The sequence below is a fragment of the Microtus ochrogaster genome, chromosome 6, assembly GCF_000317375.1.
Source record: "Microtus ochrogaster isolate Prairie Vole_2 chromosome 6, MicOch1.0, whole genome shotgun sequence".
Classification (NCBI taxonomy): Eukaryota; Metazoa; Chordata; class Mammalia; order Rodentia; family Cricetidae; genus Microtus; species Microtus ochrogaster.
Genome location: NC_022013.1, coordinates 37,742,204 through 37,764,949, shown reverse-complemented (window position 1 = coordinate 37,764,949; position 22,746 = coordinate 37,742,204).

Sequence of the window (22,746 nt, the reverse complement as noted above, 5' to 3'; positions counted from 1 at the left end):
CTTCACTACATTATAAAAATAATGCCATTTTCTATTATCAAACAACTTAATCTTTTCTGAGTATTGTTGTTATTTTTCAGTACTTTTCTTCTTCTAAAATAAGAAAGTCCATATGTTGACTTCAGTACTTCCTAATGAGCACTCTAACATAAGCCATAGGAAATATAGTCCTTTGTATGTGTTTCTCTCTCTCTCTCTCTCTCTCTCTCTCTCTCTCTCTCTCTCTCTGTGTGTGTGTGTGTGTGTGTGTGTGTGTGTGTGTGTGTGTGTGTGTAGTACAAGAATAAATACTGGGATGTCTGTCAAATTTACACTGTTTACCACTGTTTTCCTGATGAGTCTGTGTTGTTGTTGTTTTTTTTTTTTTGGTATCTGTCTAAAAGTAATTATGGTTTCTTATAATCAAACACACATTTGCTCCATTTATTCTTCATAAGTAATAGTCTTAAAAGTCGCAGTGTGCTTACTGTATACCTATCAGCGCACACTGTAAGAGAGATACTTTATTATATATGTACTATAACTGTCTATTTCCCTGAGGAAATAATTTTCGGATATAGGATCAGGGAAGAAGATATCTACATTAAGGGAGCCATTTTAGGGTTGGCATGAGACTTGTGCCCTAATCACACACAAAAAAACTTTTAGTCTAGATTTAAATTTCTCCTAGCGAAAATGAGCCAACTGTGTGCACTTAGTCTGATCAAAAGGAACAAAGCAGCCGGGCAGTGGTGGTGCACGCCTTTAATCCCAGCACTTGGGAGGCAGAGGCAGGCAGATCTCTGTGAGTTCGAGAGCAGCCTGATCTACAAGAGCTAGGACAGGCTCCAAAACCACAGAGAAACCCTGTCTCGAAAAAACCAAAAAAAAAAAAAAAAAGGAACAAAGCAGGCTTGTAAGCCTACTTTTCTCATGGTACAAAAAATAGATCTAGTTATGAAGCATGTCCTAGTATATTTTCTATATATCAAAATTATACACTAAATAAAAAGTCATCTTCCTGAGCATCCACTGATATATGTACGTAAGAATGAGATGCAATCATGAGATTGCATAGCAAGAAATTAAACACTACAGTGCAGATATTGGGGAGACACCAAGCTTCTTTAGCCAGTGTGAGCAACAGTTCCCAGAGTCTGTGGTCCTACAGACCTTATCTGAACAGTATTAACCTCCATCATAGAATCTCTCTTCTCCTGGGTCAACATCTGAGTACTAGTTTGTATCTCCTGTAACTCTTGTGGCTTTCAACAGTGGGTGGCTAAGGTTTAGTGACTAAAAGCACATATTGCTCTTAAAATGGACCCAAGTTTGAATCTCAAAATCCATGTCATGTATAGAAGAATGAAAATTGATCCATGTCTATCACAACTCAAGTCCAAATGAATTACAGACATCAACATAAAGACAACCACACTGAGCTTCATAGAAGAGAAAGTGGAAAGTACACTTGAATGCATTGGCATAGGAGACAGCTTCCTAATATAACCCCAGTAGCACAGACACTGAGAGAAACAATTAATAATTGGGACCTCCTGAAAATGAAAGCTTCTGTAAAGCAATGGACATAGTCAACAAGACAAAACAACAGGCTACACAATGGGGAAAGTTCTTCACCAACCCCACATCAGACAGAGGATTGATCTCCAAAATATGCAAAGAACTCAAGAAATTGGTCATTAAAAGAAAAAAAATCCAATAAAATATAAAGTACAGACCTAAACAGAGAACTCTCAACAGAGGAATGACTGAATGACGCTTAAGGAAATGTTCAACATCCTTAGCCGTTAGATAAATGCAACAACTCTGAGATTCCATTTTACACCTGTAAGTACTGCCTAGATCCAAACCACTCATGACAACTTATGCTGGAGAGGATTGATGTGGAGTAAAAGGAACACTCCTGGGTTTCTGGTGGGAGTGCAAATGGGTACAACCCCTTTGCATATCAGTATGGCATTTTCCCAGAAAATTGGGAAACAACCTTCCTCAAAACCCAGTAATACCATTTTAAGTATATTCTCAAAGGATGCTCAATGGTACCACAAGGACCTGTGCTCAACTATGTTAATAGCAGTATTGTTTGTCATAGCCAGAACCTAGAAACAACCTAAATGCCCTTCAACCGAAAAATGAATAAGGTAAATGTGGTACATTTATACAATGAAGTATACGCAGCAGAAAAAAAATGACATCGTGAAATTGTGGGCAACTGAATGACTCTAGAAAGCATCATATTGAGTGAGGTAACCCAGACCCAGAAAGACAAATATTATATGTACTCACTCATGAGTGGCTTTTAGACATAAAGCAAAGGAAATCAGCCTACAATTCACAATCCCAGAGAACCTAGACAACAAAGAGAATTGTTAAGAGAGACATTCATGGATCTAATCTACATGGGAAGTAGAAAAGACAAGATCTTCTGAGTAAATGGGGAGCATGAGGACTAGAGGAGAGGGTTGAAGGGGAGGGCAAAAGAAGGGAGGGGAGCAGAGAAAATTGTATAACTCAATAAAATCAATAATAAAAAAATCCATGTTGCGTGACTCACACCTGCAAATAATTATAGCAGCAGAAGGATTAATGTTTCTGCCTTCTGTGTCATGGTAGACACATGCACATATCCAAAGATACACCCACACTCAGATAACTAAAGATAAAAACATCATAAAGGGAAAAGGCACACTAGCTTTGAGCATAGTAACTCTCAACATTTTGTAATAGCTTTATAATATTCTATTTAAAAAGTTAAACATTCAGCAAATATATGCAACAATATTTTAAAGAAATAACCTTTATATTGTTAATACATATAAATACACAATATACAAATTATAGAAAGCTAAAAACCTCCTTTCAAAATAAAATGACATGCCAGGCGGTGGTGGCACACGCCTTTAATCCCAGCACTCGGGAGGCAGAGGCAGGCGGATGTCTGTGAGTTCGAGACCAGCCTGGTCTACAGAGCTAGTTCCAGGACAGGCTCCAAAGCCACAGAGAAACCCTGTCTGGAAAAAAAAAAACCAAAATAAAATGACACATCAGATGATTAATTGAATTATTTAATGTTATACTAATTCCTAAAGCTTTCCTTAAGAATATATTTTAGCCAGTTTGGATGTTCACCTTCCAAGATATGGACGGAGGGGGGAGGACCATGGACTTTCCACAGGGCAGGGCACCCTGACTGCTCTTTGGACTGGAGAGGGAGGGGGAGAAGGGTGGGAGGAGGGGGAGAAGGGGGGGAGGAGGGGGAAGGAGGAGGGAGGCTGGGAGGAGGCGGAAACTTGTTTTTTTTCCTTTTCTCAATAAAAAAAAGAATATATTTTATAAATTATTCCACTTTAATCAATAATGATATTCAGTGAAAAGCACATAAGATATTTGACCATATGAAGAAAGCATAGGACTTAATATGTCTTCCAAATTCAACCAGAAACATCTGATTATTAATGAAATAAGTAGTAAAAATCTTATGCTATATAAATATTTCCTTTCTCTATATGTAACCTGGGTGTGGATCTCACTTTTCTTTCACTTTCAAATATAGTATAATGCACATAATCAGTTTTTTAGCATGTGTAATGAATGATAGTTCTAGTTCTATAACAAGTGTAATGTCTGTGTCTCATAAAGTCATTCCTAGCTATAACAGATTCATGGCAGGAAAGAAGTAGGCTACATCTATAATTATTGCCCAGTAATAAGGTTTGCCTGCTTTTTTAACCCCCTTAATTTTCAAAATCAAATTTTCTGTAATTCACACAATTTGACTTTATTATTATTAATTCTAATGTTTGAAAATAAAATTAATTTTAATATAATCATTTTCTATACACTATAATTTTTAAGTATTTGTTGTAATTTTGGATGGAATTTAGGAATATTCAATGTTAATGAAAATTATATTCTATGTTTAAATATCACTGGTTTTTCTTTCCATCATGATATCTTATTAGTCACGTCAACTTGAAAATGATGAAAGCAATGTAATTGAGTGGAAAAAATGATGTTTCTAGTTTGGATCACTGGGGAGCTTAAACCATGAAAGAGAAGACCTGGGAACCTAAGATCTGAAGGAGCAGGAAGTTAAGTAAAAGGAAATTAGCCAGAGATGGGAAGAGAACTCTCACTGAACCTATACAACTTAGTTAAAATGAAGACATGATTTTTGAAAACCACAATACCAAACTGGGACATGTTGATAATGTGGTATCGAAAGGCCAGAAAAGATTCCATTTTGGGACTTAGAACTACATCCCAGTCCCCAGAATAAGCTGAAGGCCACAGGACCCATCTTGAGAGGAAGTATTAGTTAGTTGAGAAACCTGTTATACAAAGTTTCTGACTGCAGCTCATTCCCCCACCCGTGGTCATACAGAGAATGTTGATGACCCAATTTCCCCTTTCAGTTGGGTAATGCTTTAAACAGTCCCTGTGGTTAACAAAGGGACAGCAGATGTCTGGAGGACATAATCAGGGGGCCTGTTGCTATCCCCCTTATATAATCATAGCCTATTGGGAACTAACCACTAAGCTTTACCTAATCTTTAGGTAATTATGATATAGGATAAGAATTTTGTACTTTGAAACTGTGACTGCTTTGTGCTTTTTGTCTTTATAAACCACTTACAATAGTAGAACAGGTCCTTCTCCCTCTGTCTGCTGTGTCAGACTGTAAAACAAAGAAACTGTACTAGCCAGTACTTATTAAGAGAAATCTTGCTTTTGTATTCGATTCGGAAGTGTGACTCTATGTTGGTCTTCTTGGGGCTCCCAGGACTCAGGCACAGCAGTATCACTGAGGGTGTTATAAATTATTGATAAAATTAATTGTTATTGTAGGGTTTTGTTTGATCTATAAAATTTCAAACATGATATTTTGATTTATGTCTTGCTGCACTGAAGATGACAAAATCTGAACTGTCTTACATGCTGGTTCTTCCTAATACAATTCACTTCATGGCTTCTACTAAGAAACTAAGTGCATGATCTAAAATCGAAAGTAATTAAAATCAGCATGACATATGTGATTAGCCATGTGTAGAAGATCCCTGTCACTAGATACAGTATGCAAATGTGGTATGGATTGAACTAAAGCAATTTCCAAATCTAATCCATGATACTAACTGCACAGTGCATTTAAAATACCAACAGACTTAGTGAAAGGCAAAAGAAAATTATATTTGAAACAAAATTATATGGGAAACGAACAACCTGCAGAAAGCTAGGAACAGAAGAGATGAACAAAGGAGTTTTTAATATCTTCTGTATGTGGCTTTGATTAGTTGGTTTTTCTTTTAATTATGGGTAACCAATATGAACTAAATAAAATAATGAAGACTGATTATTGTCTCTTAGAATGTGACAACAATGTTCACTAGAGTCATAGGTATTTGTGGATTCCAGATTACATACAACTAGATGGCTTTAGGGTCCTTGGTAATTTTGGTTCCTATCAAGTACAGCTTTATAAAAATTAATTATCCTTGATATCTTATGTCACTCAGTGGTTAGGCAAATATTTCCTACAGTTTATTGCAATTGAAACACAATATACGACTAGAAGTGATAGCTGAATGTTGGGGAAAAAAGTGACTTACACCTCCAGGAGCTTATTTCATAGTGAAAAAGACAAAGATGCAAAGGAAATTTACAATATAGTTTTTTAAGTATGATAAGAAATATAGGATCAAATAGAGAGAACTCGTAAATGATCAGAGCTAAAAATCCTTTATCATAATGTATTAACTTGGAGATTCTAGATTTGATCATAAAATCATTAAGATGCACAGGATCTTTTCTTACATTTGTTAATATATCCCTTTGTATTTTACAAAATATTAAATGCATTTTAATTTTAATTTTTTTAGAATTTCAGATATTGATAAAATAAAATATGATTTTGTTTTCCCTGTCTTTCCCTTTCCTGCTTTCTTCCTGCCATACAATATGACACCTCTTATAAGAGGTGTAGGTAAGCTGAGATAATGAAGAGGCACGAGGAAATTAGTCCAATGTAAATGTTTAGAAACAAGAGCAAATGAGCAAGCTAAGTTAAAATAAAATTGCAGGTGGAAAAATAATGGAAAACCTACTAGCATTTCTTACATATAGAGAGAATTTTTGTTAAGAAATATTAAACTGAAAAATTGGGAGAAGAGAAAATGAGAGTGAACCACTCAATGCCAGACTTTGTAAGGTTCCTTTTTCTAACACAATCAAGCTGTAACTAAGTCACTTTTCTGTTTAAAATCTATTTCTATATTAATTGACATCATCGTGTATTTGGTAAAATTAAGTCAAACATTCAGGCCATTGGTCATTCTGTAACTATTTTCTGTAATGAGTACATTGTTTGTTTTTCAAATAATAAAAGATTATTTTGTATGTTGTAGTTTTAATCAGACTTATCTGCATAAAATATTAGAAATGAATCTTCTTGCAACTTGTGACTCCACTAACCTTCTCTTGTATCAATTTATTACATTTGTCTTGAAATTTTTTTAAGGAGGTGGAAAATTTTTGCATGCTCATTGTTATTTTGTGTATATTTAAAGCATACTTGTTAATGAAAAAATGATGAAATAAATTGCAATTATTTTAAAATTTTTCTGTATTTTAGATTTTCCAGTGCAGGGTATTTGGATTGATAAGTCGTTCTAGTGGTGCTAAGATTCAAAATGATAAGAATCAAAACAAAAAGAATGCAGACAGAGAAGAAAGATACTAAATAGAGGAAAACTACTATGGAGCTACGAGTTAAAAAAATCTATGGCGTATTTCTATACAAGTATTATAGCTGCTATTGTAAAACCATATTCAAAGGTTAAAAATAAAGATATATGTTTTTCATAGTGTAATGGTAATTCAACGCATCTGGCAATTCACTGCATTATGTCAAATAGTAAAAAAATAGCATTACTTTTTTATTCCATATATATTATTTATCCTATATTTAATGTAGACCATATTTATAAATAATTTTTATATATGCACATACAGATACACTCACAAATGCATGCAATCTAGTCCTTCTTGATGTCTACTCAAGTCTATATTATCTAGGATGTTTGATAATAACACTAAAGGACTGAAAAGATTTTCCATTTGCTTTCAATTATCTATTAGGATAATTTCTTTTGTTTCTTTTTGGTATTTCTTGAAACACATGTTTTGTCATAGTTCTTCTTTCAAAATAATGAAGTAAGATTTGTTAGTAACGCAATAATGATGCTAGAGAACTATATGGGCTTCCATTATTTATAGGTGTGTGTGTGTGTGTGTGTGTGTGTGTCTATGAGAGAAAACTCATCAATTATTATGAATACATTTCCTTTGCCATAATCCATTATCCTTATGTATTAGATTTCTGACAAATAAGCATCAATAAATACAGAATCTTTGCTTAAATTTTTAATACTAATTTTGTAGAAATATTATATATAATAGGAATATTAATTTCATATAAATCAAATGTTAATATATCCCTTTGAATTTTGGAAAATGCTCACACATTTTTACTTTGTCCTCATAATTCACAGTTTCAGACATTTACACAATGAATTATTTTCTCACCTACCCCTGCCCTTCTCCTTCCTACCTCTCACAACATTCCCTCTCCCAAAACAATGCCCTTCAAAAAATAGCTCACTAAGTCAGGTGTGTGTTGCCCATATGTACATTCATGTGTGGCCATCTACTAGAGCATAGGAAAAATACCAAAGATCACATTTTTCAAGAAGAATGATTCTCACTCTTAAATGCTAGTTAAATGCTAGTCAGTAAAGGGTGGGAGTCTGAGGTCATCTATTAGATATATGCTGTGATTTTAGCTAGAATGACTCCATACAAGTCTTTTGCAGGTAACCACAGATGTTGTGAGCTCATTACTGTGTTAGTCATGTCATGTCCAGAAACCAGCACTCCACAGCAGTCCTATCCATTCTACTGCTTTCTGTCTTCCCTTATACAATGTTTTTTGACCTCAGGTAGAAATAGGTCTAAAGAAATGCCCCTTTTTAAGGATGAGCACCCAATATTATTCTCAACATTTTGACCAATTAGGGATCTCACCTTTGACTGTTGCCCAGTTCAAAAAGAGTTTCTCTCACAAATATTGAAGAAGTTCAGTTTTATAGGTATAAGAATAAATATCTGTACTTTATTGGTTATATGGTGTTTGTCTTTCTGGGTTTGAGTTAATTAGCTCAACTGATCACTGTCTAAGCATAAGACTCACACCTTTAATCCCCGTCCTTGGAAAATTGAAGAAAGTGGGAGGTTTCAGATTGCAGGTCTGTTGTGTTTTTCAGTGAGTTGTATGTCAACCTAGGTTACTATTTGTATTACTTTTTATTGTTTATTCAGACATTATAACCAAGGAAGCTTATAAAAGGAGATTTGTTGTGACATACAGTTTCAGAGGATTATTTATACTCTTTGAACATCATGGTGGGAAGCAACATGGCAGGCAGGCAGGCAAGATACTGGAGCAGTAGTGAGTGCTTAAATGTTGAAGAGAGAAAGAAAGGAAGAGAGAGAGAGAGAGAGAGAGAGAGAGAGAGAGAGAGAGAGAGAGAGAGAGAGAGATATCTAACTGGAAATGCCTTATGATTTTCTAATCTCCAAATTCACTCCTAGTTGATGTAGGCCCCAACACTTCCAAACATTCCATTAACAGTTAACCCAGTATACTGAGACTCTGGAGTCATTGTCATTGAAATCACCATAGCTACAGAGTGAGACTTTGTGCCACAAAGATGTAGATACAAAAATGAAATCACTGATTAAATTTTCCTGTGCTTACATTGGGCCATGGTATTAATATGAAATTCTGGTTCTAGTTTTAATTCATGAATATGAAACCATTTCTTTGTATGATAGAAAAATGAAAACAGATTAAAAATCATTGATAAGTCTTTTCATTATTGAGACTATAAGTTGTGATCTTAGAGAAGCTGAATAAGAAGGTGAACCCAGCCGGGCGGTGGTGGCGCACGCCTTTAATCCCAGCACTCGGGAGGCAGAGGCAGGCGGATCTCTATGAGTTCGAGGACAGCCTGGACTACAAGAGCTAGTTCCAGGACAGGCTCCAAAGCTACAGAGAAACCCTGTCTCGAAAAAAAAAAAAAAAAAAAGGTGAACCCAAGGAAGAACAGTCATCCTCCTGGATATTAACCTTCATCAGGCGATGAAAGGAGACAGAGGCAGAGTTCCCCATTGGAGCACCGGACTGAAACCCCGAGGTCCAAATCATGAGCAGAAGGAGAGAGAGCATGAGCAAGGAAATCAGGACCTTGAGGGGTGCACCCACACACTGAGACAATGGGGATGGTCTATTGAGAACTCACCAAGGCGAGCTGGACTGGGTCTGAAAAAGTATGGGATAAAACCGGACTCGCTGAACATAGCGGACAATGAGGACTGCTGAGAAGTCAAGAACAATAGCACTGGGTTTTGATCCTACTGCACATACTGGCTTTGTGGCAGCCCAGGTTGTTTGGATGTTCACCTTACTACACCTGGAAGGAGGTGGAAGGTCCTTGGACTCCCCACAGGGCAGGGAAACCTGACTGCTCGTAGGGCTGACAAGAGAGGGGAACTTGATTGGGGGAGGGGGAGGGAAATGGGAGGCGGTGGCGGGGAGGAGACAGAAATCTTTAATAAATAAATAAATAAATAAGATAAAAATATTTCTAGAAAGCAAGCACTTTAGGGAATGTTGAGAAATCTTGTTTTATAGATATACTATTATTTTTAGAATTGTCAACTATTTTAAACTTATTTTATGCTCCCTATATTAATAAACAATCTTAGTTGGAGAATATTATGTGTGTACAAAGATCTGATAATAAATTATAGATTGGCATTACTATTAAAAAAAGATTTTTAAAATCGAAAATTGTTTAAAATAAATTGCTGTGCAGTCTGAAGGTATACTTGTTGGATAGGGTCTGTTTTTAAAATGAGCCCACTGGTATGGGTCTAGAGGCCTTTAAAGCTCCACAGGTGTGTCCACTAATAAATTTTAACAAAGAAGAGGCATTTATTCAGATACTGGATCAGGTCTACAACCAGGACTCAGAGGTGGGATTCCCAAATGCAGTCCCCAGCAACCTTAGTCAGGGGTTTATAGAAGCAAAGAACACATAGTTACATTCTGTTCTCCTGCAAGTAGATGGTCCTATCATGCAAAACAAGCCTGATAACAGCAGAAACAGCAGTCAACAGCTTAATCCTTAACAGCTTTTAACATTTGAAGGTCTAATTTTGCTTTATAGTTCTCTTAAGCACAGAGATTTTAAACTTTTAAATGTAAAATTGCCATCAAATTAAGGTTAGCCATCACATTCCTTCCTTAAGTAATAATCTGAGTAAATTACTTGACTCGATGCTGGGTACCTATTCATATTGGGACTTTATTACAATCAGCTTAATATCTCGTAGGTGGGAATGTATATATCTGATTAAGGCATTAGTGATGCAGGGGCTAATTTTAGTCACCAGGAACAGGAGAGCTACGTGTCCTGAGATGGATGGCCGTAGTGTTACTAGCCAAGCAGCAGCAAAGAAAAAAAAAATGACTATCACTTAGTAGAGTGTGCAAGGGAGAGATAAACCCCTTCACTCCTCGACAACTACTGAGTCAGGAAAGCTTTTTCCTAGGTCAAAAGAGTGGAAGAGCTTCCCCTGCCCCTCACTGGCTTCAGCACTCAGGAGAGCCACCCTATGTGAGAGATATGACCCCAGCCCTCATCAGACATATGGTGTAGTGGGCCAGGGAGAGATGACCTCACTCATCACCCACTTTTCACCACCTGTGATGAGTGGAAGACCTGACCTTGAGGTCATGAGAGTAGAAAATCTGGCCCTTGCCTAACTTGCTGAGCAGGCCTGGTTCCTTGCCTGGACAAATGAATAAACCTGTCCCTAGTGGTATGGGTGTGGATGTGGTGAGGGTGAGACAGCCCTAAAGGCATGAAAGCAGGAGAAATGGCCCAACACCTTACTGCCTGCAGTAGTAGGTGAGCTTGTCATGGCAATGCTGGCCCTATTATGGTCAATAAAGCTGGTGGGCTGACCAACCCAGCTACCTATGACCCTGTTGTACAAGGAGAACTCGCTTGTTTGTCCAGACTTCCCAGAACTGAAATAACCACACAGAAACTGGATTAATTAAATCACTGTCGGCCCATTAGCTCTAGCTTCCCATTGGCTAACTCTTACAACTTAATTTAACCCATTTCTGTTAATCTGTATATCACCACAAAGACATGACCTACCAGCAAAGTATATCTACGTCTATCTCCAGCTGCGGATCCATGGCATCTCTCTGACGCTGCCCTTCTTCCTCCTAGAATATAGGCTACCTTTCCCCATCTAGTTCTGTTCTTCCCTGCCATAGGCTCAAAGCAGTTTCTTTATTCATTAATGGCAATCACAGCATACAGAGGGGACTCCCACATTACCCTGCCTCAGAATCAAGTTTATGAAATGGCCCACCCCAACATCCAACTCATCTATGAACTGCTGAAGCTTCTGAAGGTACTGGACCTGCAGATCTAAAGCTGCAGGATATCCATGACACAAGGCAATAAAAATGATACGAAGAGTCCCAGTGACGGCCCATAATCAAGAGAGTAGCGGAGACCAGAAGCCTCAAACCAGTCAACGACTCATTGCAATGAACACTTGCCAGTAAACATGTATGTACTAAAGGGTGTACTGTGTGACTCATTGTGCCACACTACAGATTCCAAGCTGAGGCTTGTTTTTGTTTGTTTGTTTGTTTGTTTGGGGTTTCTTTTTGTTTTATATGTTAGATTGTTTATGTTTTTCATTATTCTTTTCTTATATTTTTTGGTTGTATGTTTTTGTTTTGAATTATGCTTTGGTTTAGAAAGAGGTTGCAAGGACATGGGGTGGATATGAAGAAAATGGAGATGTGTAGGGTCAGGATGCATGATATGAAACCCACAAAGAATTTATAAAAATAAATAAATACATGGATAAGTAGAAAGAACATTGGAGCCATTCATATCCTTCTTATAGGCATTTTTGAATTTTGTACAATTTATTTCTCCTGATAATTCCTGAGTGGTTTGCATAAAAGCAGCAGGTTTCCCCAGGACCATACAGTAACCTTCTTGTTCTTCATAAAACAGATCAAGTGCCCACTATGTTGTAAGACTACCTCAGCTAATGAGCTAACCTCTTCATCTCTTCTACTTTTTCTTCTTATTAGCGTGTCCAAATGGGGTAATAGTTATTGATGCTGTCTTTAGCAGTCATGTTTATGATACTTCATGGGATAGCCTCTCTGGTATTTGTAAAAGAAATGATTTCACAGGAAACTTTCTATTTCTCTGGCTCTTTCAATTTTTCTTCTATTTTTCCATAATGATCCTCTATGTTGGGGGTGAAGGAATTGTGTTGTAAGTATATCAGCTGGAAAAAAGCAGCAATTATTTTCTTGAAATTTGCATTTCAATCATTTCTAGTTTTCTATTATCATCTCCATTGATTTCAAACAGCAATTTTTATATAAATGTTTTATACGATATATATATATATATATATATATATATATTGCTTTGTTTTCATTGACCCAAGGCTTTATCCACATGATTAAAGGAAAGTCATATACAAAGAATTCAGCAAGAATACCAGGCATTGCAATTAGCTAATAAATTACACAGTCCTTTATATACTGTCTCCACAATATCACAATATTTTTTTGTCAAAAATATTTTCTAATTATTTTATTATGGAAATATATTTTATCATGGGTAATATGTACTATCATAGGGACTGAATTATGACAAAAATGGACACAGAGCTGGGTTTTCTAGGAAGAAAAGTTTTTACTAAGTTAATTCAAATAATCAATCTATTGAAATTATTTTTCCCACATCTCCTTTCAATACTGCTATCAATTTAGGAACAGTAATATCAATAGTAAATTAATTTAAAATTTTTATTTTTATCAAATATTTGAGTAAATTATGTCTTCATTTTTTTTCTTCTTTTGAGGTATTCAAATTTATTTGGAGATTGGTTTGATTTTAGTTGAGTACCCAAAGGACACTTAAAATTGGAATTCAGATTTCAATCTAACATACTCCAGAATTTCATCTACAAACATCAAGATGCAATTAAAACATTGTATGCAAACACTTTCTTCTGTAAGAATTCAGATAGCAGAGTCCTTATTTCTTGTCACTGTGAGGAAGGCTGTACTCCTGAGTGTGCTTGGCATCTCTCCAGAGCTGAAGACTATTATCCCTTTTCCTTCTTGATTTTTCTGATTATTTCTTCTCTGCTTGTTCACAATGTTAATATTGGTCCTGGTCATAACCCTGACAATCAATGCGTTGTTTCTTCTAGAATAAGAGCAGAATAAAAATATTAATTTATTTTGATTCAATTTTCTATATCTATATTGGATTTTTCAAGAAGTAACTAAATCTGCATATTTAAGGGCTTCCTGTAAAAGGAGAACCATGTTACCTAAACTAAAAGTCATGGGCAGTGTATAAGCCAAATATAACATTTATATAAAGTATGGTTTCATGGCAGTATGTAAATGGCATTTCTCTTCTGACAGGGTATCTGTTCATATCCTAATTTTAAAAACCCACAAATCTATTTTACTAATAAACCACTCAGTCAAAATAAGGAAAGTTTATGCTTACGATCTCAGTTTCAACTTTTTCTACAGTAGCAGGTAAATTAGATGAAAAGTAAAAATCAGTCTGAAAACTCTCTTTCAAAAATTGTAGCATAAGGGTGTGTGTATCTATTTGAATGACAACTTGTCCTTTGTTCAAATTAATTTTTATTGAGAATGGCTTAATCAATATGAGAAACATTACCAATGAATTTGGTAATGTTTGGAGTGGATTCTACTAATAATACCTTGTTTTAATCTACTCATTACTTTTCTGCTGTGGGATAATCTTCTGTACACTGTGAATATGTATCATTCTCCTTGGTTACTAAAATGATGATGGCACATATCCAGAAAGGAAGTTTTAGCAGTCAGACACAAAGAACTTTAGGAGGAGAAAGGATTGAGAAAGAGAGATGCCAGCCTTGCAGCTTAGCAGGAAAGACATATAGAAAATGAGGTAACAAGCCTTCAGACCCAGGTGGTGAATCATAACTAAGAAATATGAGTTAATTTAACTCACATCTATAAGAGTTAGCTAGTAGCAAACCTGAGCTATCACCTGAGAATTTATAAATAATCTCAAACTGCTGTCTGATAATTTGGATGTGGCTCTTAGATGGGAAATTTCCGCCAACATATGGTTCAAAGACTCCATTTAATTAAGCCTAAGAGCTTTAAAAAGTAAATAAAATGGAACCAAGAACAGTTTCCTAGTCTCCTGTCTTTCATACAGACCATAACACAGAGATACATCTTCTGGTTACTGCCTGCATGCTTAAGTCACAACATGAACTGAGTCAGTGTGCTATGTGGCATGTTTGAGGTTTTTGCTCATGTAGACCTAAAAGGTTAAAGATACACAGCAGGAATGTATTCAGACATAAAGCGACTCTAAATGGATCACATTGTGTTTTAAAATGTGCATAGATTTTGGAGAGATAGAGGAAGAGTATTTCCAGTTTTAGATCTATAAATTAAAGTTTTAAAATAAAAAAGTAATCCCTCCTCCCCTTCTTCACCTGAACTCCAGGAGTTCAGCCCAGTGCTTCACTTTTGCCAATGCATCTGCTCCCATCAGTTACTGGATTCCAGTTCTATATGACAATTAGGGTAGTCACTAATCTGATTGAAGTGGAAGGTCCTTTCAGACATCCTCTCCACTGTTGCTAGAAGTCTTAGGTAGGGTCATTCTTGGAAAGACAAAGCTGACCTGAATCATAGGAAATGAGAAACTATGATAAATTTAAGGTGTAGAAAGAAGTTTCAGTTACACCCCGTCCTGCAGTCTTTCTCAGTGAGGCATTCTCGAGCTGGACAGGGGAGCAAACAACATAGGTCTAAACTAGTCTCTCTGAATGTGGGTGACAGTTGCATGCAGTTGTATGGCTGGGGAAGAAGACTGAGGGGGCCTCTGGCATTGGCACCAGAATTTATCCTTACTACTTGTACTGGCTTTTTATGGAACCTATTCTCGTTGTGTGGATACCTTGTTCAGCCAAGATTAGGTTAAGGCCTTGGACTTTCCCCAGAACAATGTGCTTTGCCTTCTCTGGGGGAGTAGATGGGGATGGGGTGGGGGTATTAGGTAGAGGGAGAGGGAGAAGGGAAAGGAGTGAGAACTGTGATTGGTATCTAAAATAAAAAATGATTGTTTTCTTTTAGAAATAAATATTTAATAAAAGAGGAAGCTGAATTGGATTCTGTTCTTGTCTGTCTAGAGCATCCCCCCCCCCTTTATAAAGCTTTCCCTGTTTTTATGTGGAAATTCCTGCCTAATGTTTGGGTACGATTTGTAGATGGGCATTTCTGTCCCACCCGGTCCTGCAGCATTACTCAGTGAGGCATTATCATCCTGATTCCTCTGTGCCTGGCTAATGACTGCAGGCTGAGACTTTCTTCTTCAGAATTACCCTAGTTGGTTGCCCTACCTATGCTTCCTTCTTGGCTACTGGCCAATCCGCATTTTATTAAACCCATACCAGTGACAAATATTTACAGGGTAGAAGAGCATTATTCCACAGATTTGATCAAGGAAGATCACCTGAAAATTCTGGCTACAAATGTAACAACAACAACAAAAACCCTATAAGACATATGATATATATTTTAGGTCTTCAAAACATAACAAAAGTTGTCTTTAACTGACTTATATAAAATGCACAATCTTTATTTGTACCAATAAGATAAGTATGTTATCTTTAAAAGTCTATATATTTTCAGAGCTAAGGGACAGGTCACCAATGAAAATGATGGCCCTGGTGATCCAACATATGAAACATTGCTGACTGAGAAGATCAAAGCTCACAGAAGACAACAGTTAAGACCTGACAATTGTCCTAAATTTTCTCAAGATCCCCCAAAGATTACCAATGCCCATAATATGTAGGTAGTAATCTACATAATGTAGAGGACTAGATGCACATTCACAAAAAAGGGGTTATGGATATTTGTGATTATTTAAGGGGTTATGTACAAGTTATTATGAATAATGGTCAGGAAAAAAGATCAAAAACGGAAATTAGATTCGAGGATTTCATTCTAAAAATTATAGGGGTCATATAAAAATGAAAGGATAAATAGGTAGGTTATTGAATCATTTTTAATCTAAAAATTATTAATCCCAAATTTTAGTGATATTTCATTTGTATTCTAATAAATAAAACTTGCCTGATCAAAACACAAAACAGCCACACTAGTAAGCCATATAGGCCAGGCAGAGGGGGCATACATTTTTAATCCCAGGAGCCACATCAATTAGTCATAGAGGCTAGGGGTAGTGGTATATGTCTTTAATTTCAGCACCAAGTCTTAATTTATGCTTCAGCACCATTTGACTCTGTTGATTTCTCCCTTATGTTTGCAAAACTTCTTTGATGCAATTCCAGCCCAGCATATCAGTCTGCTTCTGCTCAACATTTTATAAACTGGGTCTAGTACTTTTAGCTAAATTATTATTCTTTTTACTATATGTTCAATATTGGAGAACCAAAAAGCCCAGGACTTAAACAGCGTTTCTTCTAGTATCTTTCTGCATGTAATAAAATTTTTGTCATTAATTTGGTAAACATTAGATATTACAACTAATACTACACTCTTTTCCAATTAGACACAGTTAAGAACGTTGGAGTTAATATGTTCTGAATGACCATGCTCCCTGAGTATGCAGCTTCTTGCTATGTAGAATTGGCAACTGACAATAGCTAATTCTCTCTGTCTTCTTTGTCTCTCTGTGCCTATCTGTCTCTTTTTATCCTTCTCTCTCTCTCTCTCTCTCTCTCTCTCTCTCTCTTTTTCTCTCTCACACACATACATGAACACACACACACACACAGGCACATAGACATTTTTACATCTAACTTGTTGGGATTCTATTCACCTTAAAAATAAAGTAACTCCAAAAGTGTAAATGAAAGTGGAGTTTTCATTTTTTTGTCTTCCACTCATTCTTTAGTAGCTATAGTAATTGCCCCAGAATACCAAAACACTGCTACAGAAATGTCTTTGGTGCCCTCTTACATATTATACAGTATTTTAGACTCAGAACCTTAGAAATTATGCATTCAGCACATTCTTTCTTGTTTGGAAATTCTGTTATTCAATCAAGTCTCCACATGGAGAACATCAACATAGTGAGAGATGCCAAGATTCTTACTTAGCAAATGTTTTGACTGAAAGGGTTGTTTAGCAATTAAAAGTATATTTAAGCATTTTAAAAATAAAAAGTTCTAAAATTTATTGTTCAATATTTTTTCACTTAAATTTGTTATTACTTTATTAGCTCTATTTGTTTATATTTTACATTTGGGTGCTACAAACATAAGAGTGTTGCTAAGTTAAAAATCATTGACATCTCAGTAAAAATATTACATATTTCAAAAGGAATCATTAGTTTAAATTTAGCTTGATATGTGGCATTATACTATGTAATTGTTTCATCATTCTCCGCTTCAAAACCTATTTAACTTAAAGCAGAAATAATTTCACACTGTAAATGATTTTCATAAAACATAAATTTTTTGACATTTCTTCCAAATGTGTATATGTAATTTTATATATATATATATATATATATATATATATATTCATTAGCTGCATGCATGGGTATTTATATACTCATTCACGTCTATGTCTGTTTATAATTCCATATATGTATGCTAATATACATATATGTTATACAAATCCTTCCTTCAGATGGCATAATGTTTTTTTTTAATATTTGTAAGACAAGTGTTATATTTTCTTTAGGACTTTTCACTCTGACATACTATATAATTAAAATATTATTGAAAATTTATTGTATTACAATTAAGAACCTGAAAATATTTCTTATCAATAAATTGAATCAAATATAAAATGATTAGTTTCTGATTACTTAAACAATGCAAACCCGTTGTTGTTATGTCTCTTGCTAACCAGACCTTTCCTAGTGCCTGGAATACTGCCTTCGCTATCCCTAGCCACCTCTTGACATCTGAAATAGTTCCCGCTTTGAACTGTGAGGTTTCCTCCCACATAGACAAAGTTGACTGCTTGCTTGAGGTTCTGATTCTGTATTACAATGTTTAAATCCTTTTGTGCCCTTCTCATGTGTTATATCTCAGTCTTCTCTATGTTTACTTTTACACCAAAGTTTTCAGTTACTCTCACCTCTCTATTTACCATGGCCTGCAGTTCATTTGGACTTTCAGCAAGTAGTGCTATATGGTTGTTGAAACGTAAGTTATTGTTTTGCACAACATCTATTTGCACATTATCTTCTCATCCTCCATGGCTGTTGGTATTATCAATTCTAGGAATATATTAAAGAGTAATGGTAAGAGGATGGATCCCTGCAACGCTCTTGCTATGGTCTTAAACTGATCATTTAGTTCTACACAGACTTTGACTGATCCAAGGGTATTATCTAGTATTCTTATGATTTTCTTATTATCTAGTATTCTTATGATTTCTTATTATCTAGTATTCTTATGATTTTCTCTGGTTGTAAAACCTCACTGTTTCCTGATATGGTAATTCTAATTTTATACTTAATATTTGTTCTTATTGTATTATAGCTCTGTAATAGGCTTAGATCTCTTTTATTTACACAAAAGGGGGAGGTGCTGTAGGAACTCCTTTAGTCAATAGCCTTGAAGATACTGGCTCACTCTGGTCATAGCCATATGTACTATATATACAGATGTAGAAACATGAACAGCCCCTTGGCTGCTTAATTTGGTTCCTGTTCCCCACGCATGCAGAGAACTGCTTATCTGTGGGTCTACACCTGTATAAACAGATCTTTACTATACTCAGTTCTGAAATAGTGTGGGACCACTTTATTATAATCAGCTACATCTCCAAAGTTCTTTCCTCTAAATGCTATCGAATGTCTTCCTGAAGTTGATTAACAGACAGATAAGTCTTTTCCAACTTCTTCATACATTGAGAAACATTTCAATCTACAGAAGGAAGTAAACTACAGGATACAGCAACAGCACTTGAGATACTTTCGTCAGAATATGAGAATAAATGATGGTAGATATCCAAAGATAGCAGTGCTTGGAAAAGTGCATGGGATAAGGTAAAAAGGAAGGCCTCCAAAATACTGAATAGAAAGCATAAAGTAGGACTGTGGATCCTTGCATATGACAATAACACAGGCATCTAGGTCTGCCTAGGACAAGAACAACTATAGAATCACCATAAAGTGGCTGCTCATTCGTGCTTAAGCACTGCTGGGGCATAAATAATGATATTTTAAAAAATGCAAAGACATCCAGGCACTGGCGGTGCACAACCTTTAATGCCAGCACTTGGGAGGCAGAGGTGAATCTCTATGGGTTTGAGGCCAGTCTTGTTTACAAAGATAGTTTTAGGACAAGCTCGTAAGTGACAGAGAAACTCTGTCTCAAAACAAACAAACAAACAAACAAACAAAACAAACAAAAAATGCAAAGACAACATCTTCATAATTTTAAAATGGCTTTCCATTAAATCATGGACATAATATTTATTGAAAATGCTATTTTATGAAGAAAGTGTTGCTGCTGTGTAAATTGTGAGAGTTCATTAATGTTACTGTCTGGTGAATTTACTAAACAAAGAAATAACTTCAATAGCCTCCATCAGTTCATCTAAATTTTATAAGGTTATGGAAACAGATACACAATGATGTTAAGAACAGGAGATAATGACACTTGGAAAACTGCTTCAATATATTAAGGTATAACACAGGATTAAAGTAGTGTTGGTTTTCCTTACAATTTCATAAAACATCACACTCCACATGTGAAAAGGGGAGGAGGACGAAATGATGAAGAGAAAGCATTATTATTAGTGCCAGAGTGTTCAGACATAAACGTATGGGGAACAGTATAGAAAGATGGCACATCTGTCGTGCTCCTTTGAGGAAGCTGGCTCATAATGTTGGGTTTAGAGTTAGGCTATGATTAAGTTATTGTGTTCATTATCAGATCTGTCCTTAAATAGCACAGCATCTGTTGCTTTTTTCCAGATTAAATATGTTTTCAGCATTAAGATTTTTTGTCACTAATGGGAATTTTGTTTTCATAATTACAGAAGTTTTGAGGGTCTCAGACATATATGAAATGCAAACATGCATAAAACTAAAAGAATGAACATGTTCCATTGATGCCACACTTCAAGAATACTGTAGGGTCACAATGACACATATTTAACCTCCAGCAATGAGAAGAGGTGCCAGTAAATTCTGACAGTAAGCAGCAATGCTTTTGTTAAATTGCTATAATAAATTGTTAAGCAACTTAGAAAGTAGAGAATGTCACTAGATGGGGGTATGTAATCCAGGACCTTATAACTCGAGAAAATTAGCTATAAATTTTTAGATATGAAAGCATCAGCAAGGGCAAGAAGATGTAGTTTAAAATAAACCAGCACTTGCAATATTTTACCCTTTTGATTAATTCTTTAGAATATTTAATTTACACATGTCTTTATAAAAAGGAATCATAAAATAAAAATTTATACAGAGAAATGTAATTTTTTTATTTCTTGTGGTTTTAGCATAGTGAGAAGGGTAAGCAGATAGCATACACATTGTCAACATTAATAGTGACACTTATTTAAGGGATGGAATGTAATGTAAACATTCCCTTTCTCTTGTAATAAAGACTTTTATGAAGCAAAAATAACAGATCCACGAGAAGCTAAATTTGAGTTCCAATAGTAATGTCCAGTATGACTAGGGAGATATATTATTAATCATTATTGGACCCTACTGAAGGTCCTGTGAATAATTTATCACTTGGGTTTAGTAATGGAATTAAATGACTTCAACTTTACAGTTAAGACAAATAGGAACCAGGAAATTAACTAATTTTAAATATTGAACTACCTATTTTCAAACCATCATATAAAATTTACAGTAAGTGCTCATTTCTGAATGAAGTCTCTCATTTTCAAGTCTCGGTGACAAATCATGTGTTTTAAATAATATTGCTAAAATCTAAAATTTGAGAATAACTCTTATGATTATAAACATTCCATTAATATGCCAATCTGGTTTTAAAGGTTAATTTTAATCTCTTTCCAGCTTAATACATTAACATATTTTCCTGACCAAAATTAAATCCTTAAGTGCAATTTTAAAGTTCATTTCTGTCTCTATAGACTGCATTATTCCCTTTGGCAAAAAGAATATTTAAAATTTTCACCAGTTTTGATTATGAGATGACGTTTCACTTTGAAGGTCAAATTTTATAGATCTGTATCCATCAGACTTCTTTGGTCTGATTTAAAGAGCTTTAAATTTGGATCATTTCATGCTGAAGCTCTTGATACTAGAGTAATGCTGAATGCTTTCGTACAGGTAACAACTGGTTAGTGAGACAGGCATAGAATTAGCCATTTACTGGTAAATAGAAATAGTCATCTTAGAATCATCACATCATCTTCTTGGTTTTCCTTTCTCTCTTTGACGATGTCCTGTGTTTCATAAACGCATATCTCATTGGATTCACCTTAGTAGTTTTCCCTCATTTGCTCGCTTGAGAAAAATAATGAGATTAGAAAGATAAGCTTAAGCAAAGTGTATGATTAACATATCCTTTAAACATGATAACTACTATAATTAGTTATATAATGCAATATAAAACAATCATGCAATAGAGATGCATGTATGTCATAACATATATCATATATGATATAAATTCAAATCATATAAAATAATATTGAATATTTTAAATTCATCTATATTATAAATAAATATAAAAGAATATTGAATAATCAGTTTGTTAATAAATTTAACAGAAAAAAATGAGTCCTATATATTAAGAAGGTGAAAAGAAATTAATTAAAAGATGTATATGCTTTCAGTTACTATAAGAAATATTTTACAAAATGAACATGAAATGAAAAAAATCTTAATTAACAATTTTGGTTTTGGGGTGTTATATGACTCCCTTATTCTCATAGCTTCATTAGTTGTACGGTCAGCTTTCTTTGTTCATTCACTCTTTTTTTTTTTTGAAATGTTTTCTTTTATACTGAATCTTTGAGAATTTCTCACAATGTGTTTTGATTAAATTTGCACCTCTTCCAACTCCTCCCAGAACCATTTCCTTGTTTTATCTACCAAAATAGGTGTTTTCTTTTCCTTTTTTCTTTCTTTCTTTCTTTCTTTCTTTCTTTCTTTCTTTCTTTCGTTCATTCTTTCTTTCTTTCATTCTTTCTTTCTTTTTTATTTTTTTTTTATTGAGAAAAAGAAAAAAAAGTTTCTGCCTCCTCCCAGCCTCCCATTTCCCTCCCCCTCCTCCCAACCTTCTCCCCTCCCAGCACTCTGCTCCCCCTCCCTCTCCAGTCTGAAGAGCAGTCAGGGTTCCCTGCCCTGTGGAAAGTCCATGGTCCTCCACCCTCCGTCCATGTCTAGGAAGGTGAACATCCAAACTGGCTAGACTCCCACAAATGGAGAACATGAAGTAGGATCAAAATCCCCTGCCATTGTCCTTGGCTTCTCATCAGCCCTCATTGTTCGCCATGTTCAAAGAGTCCGGTTTTATCCCATGCTTTTTCAGTCATAGTCCAGCTGGCCTTGGTGAGCTCCCAAT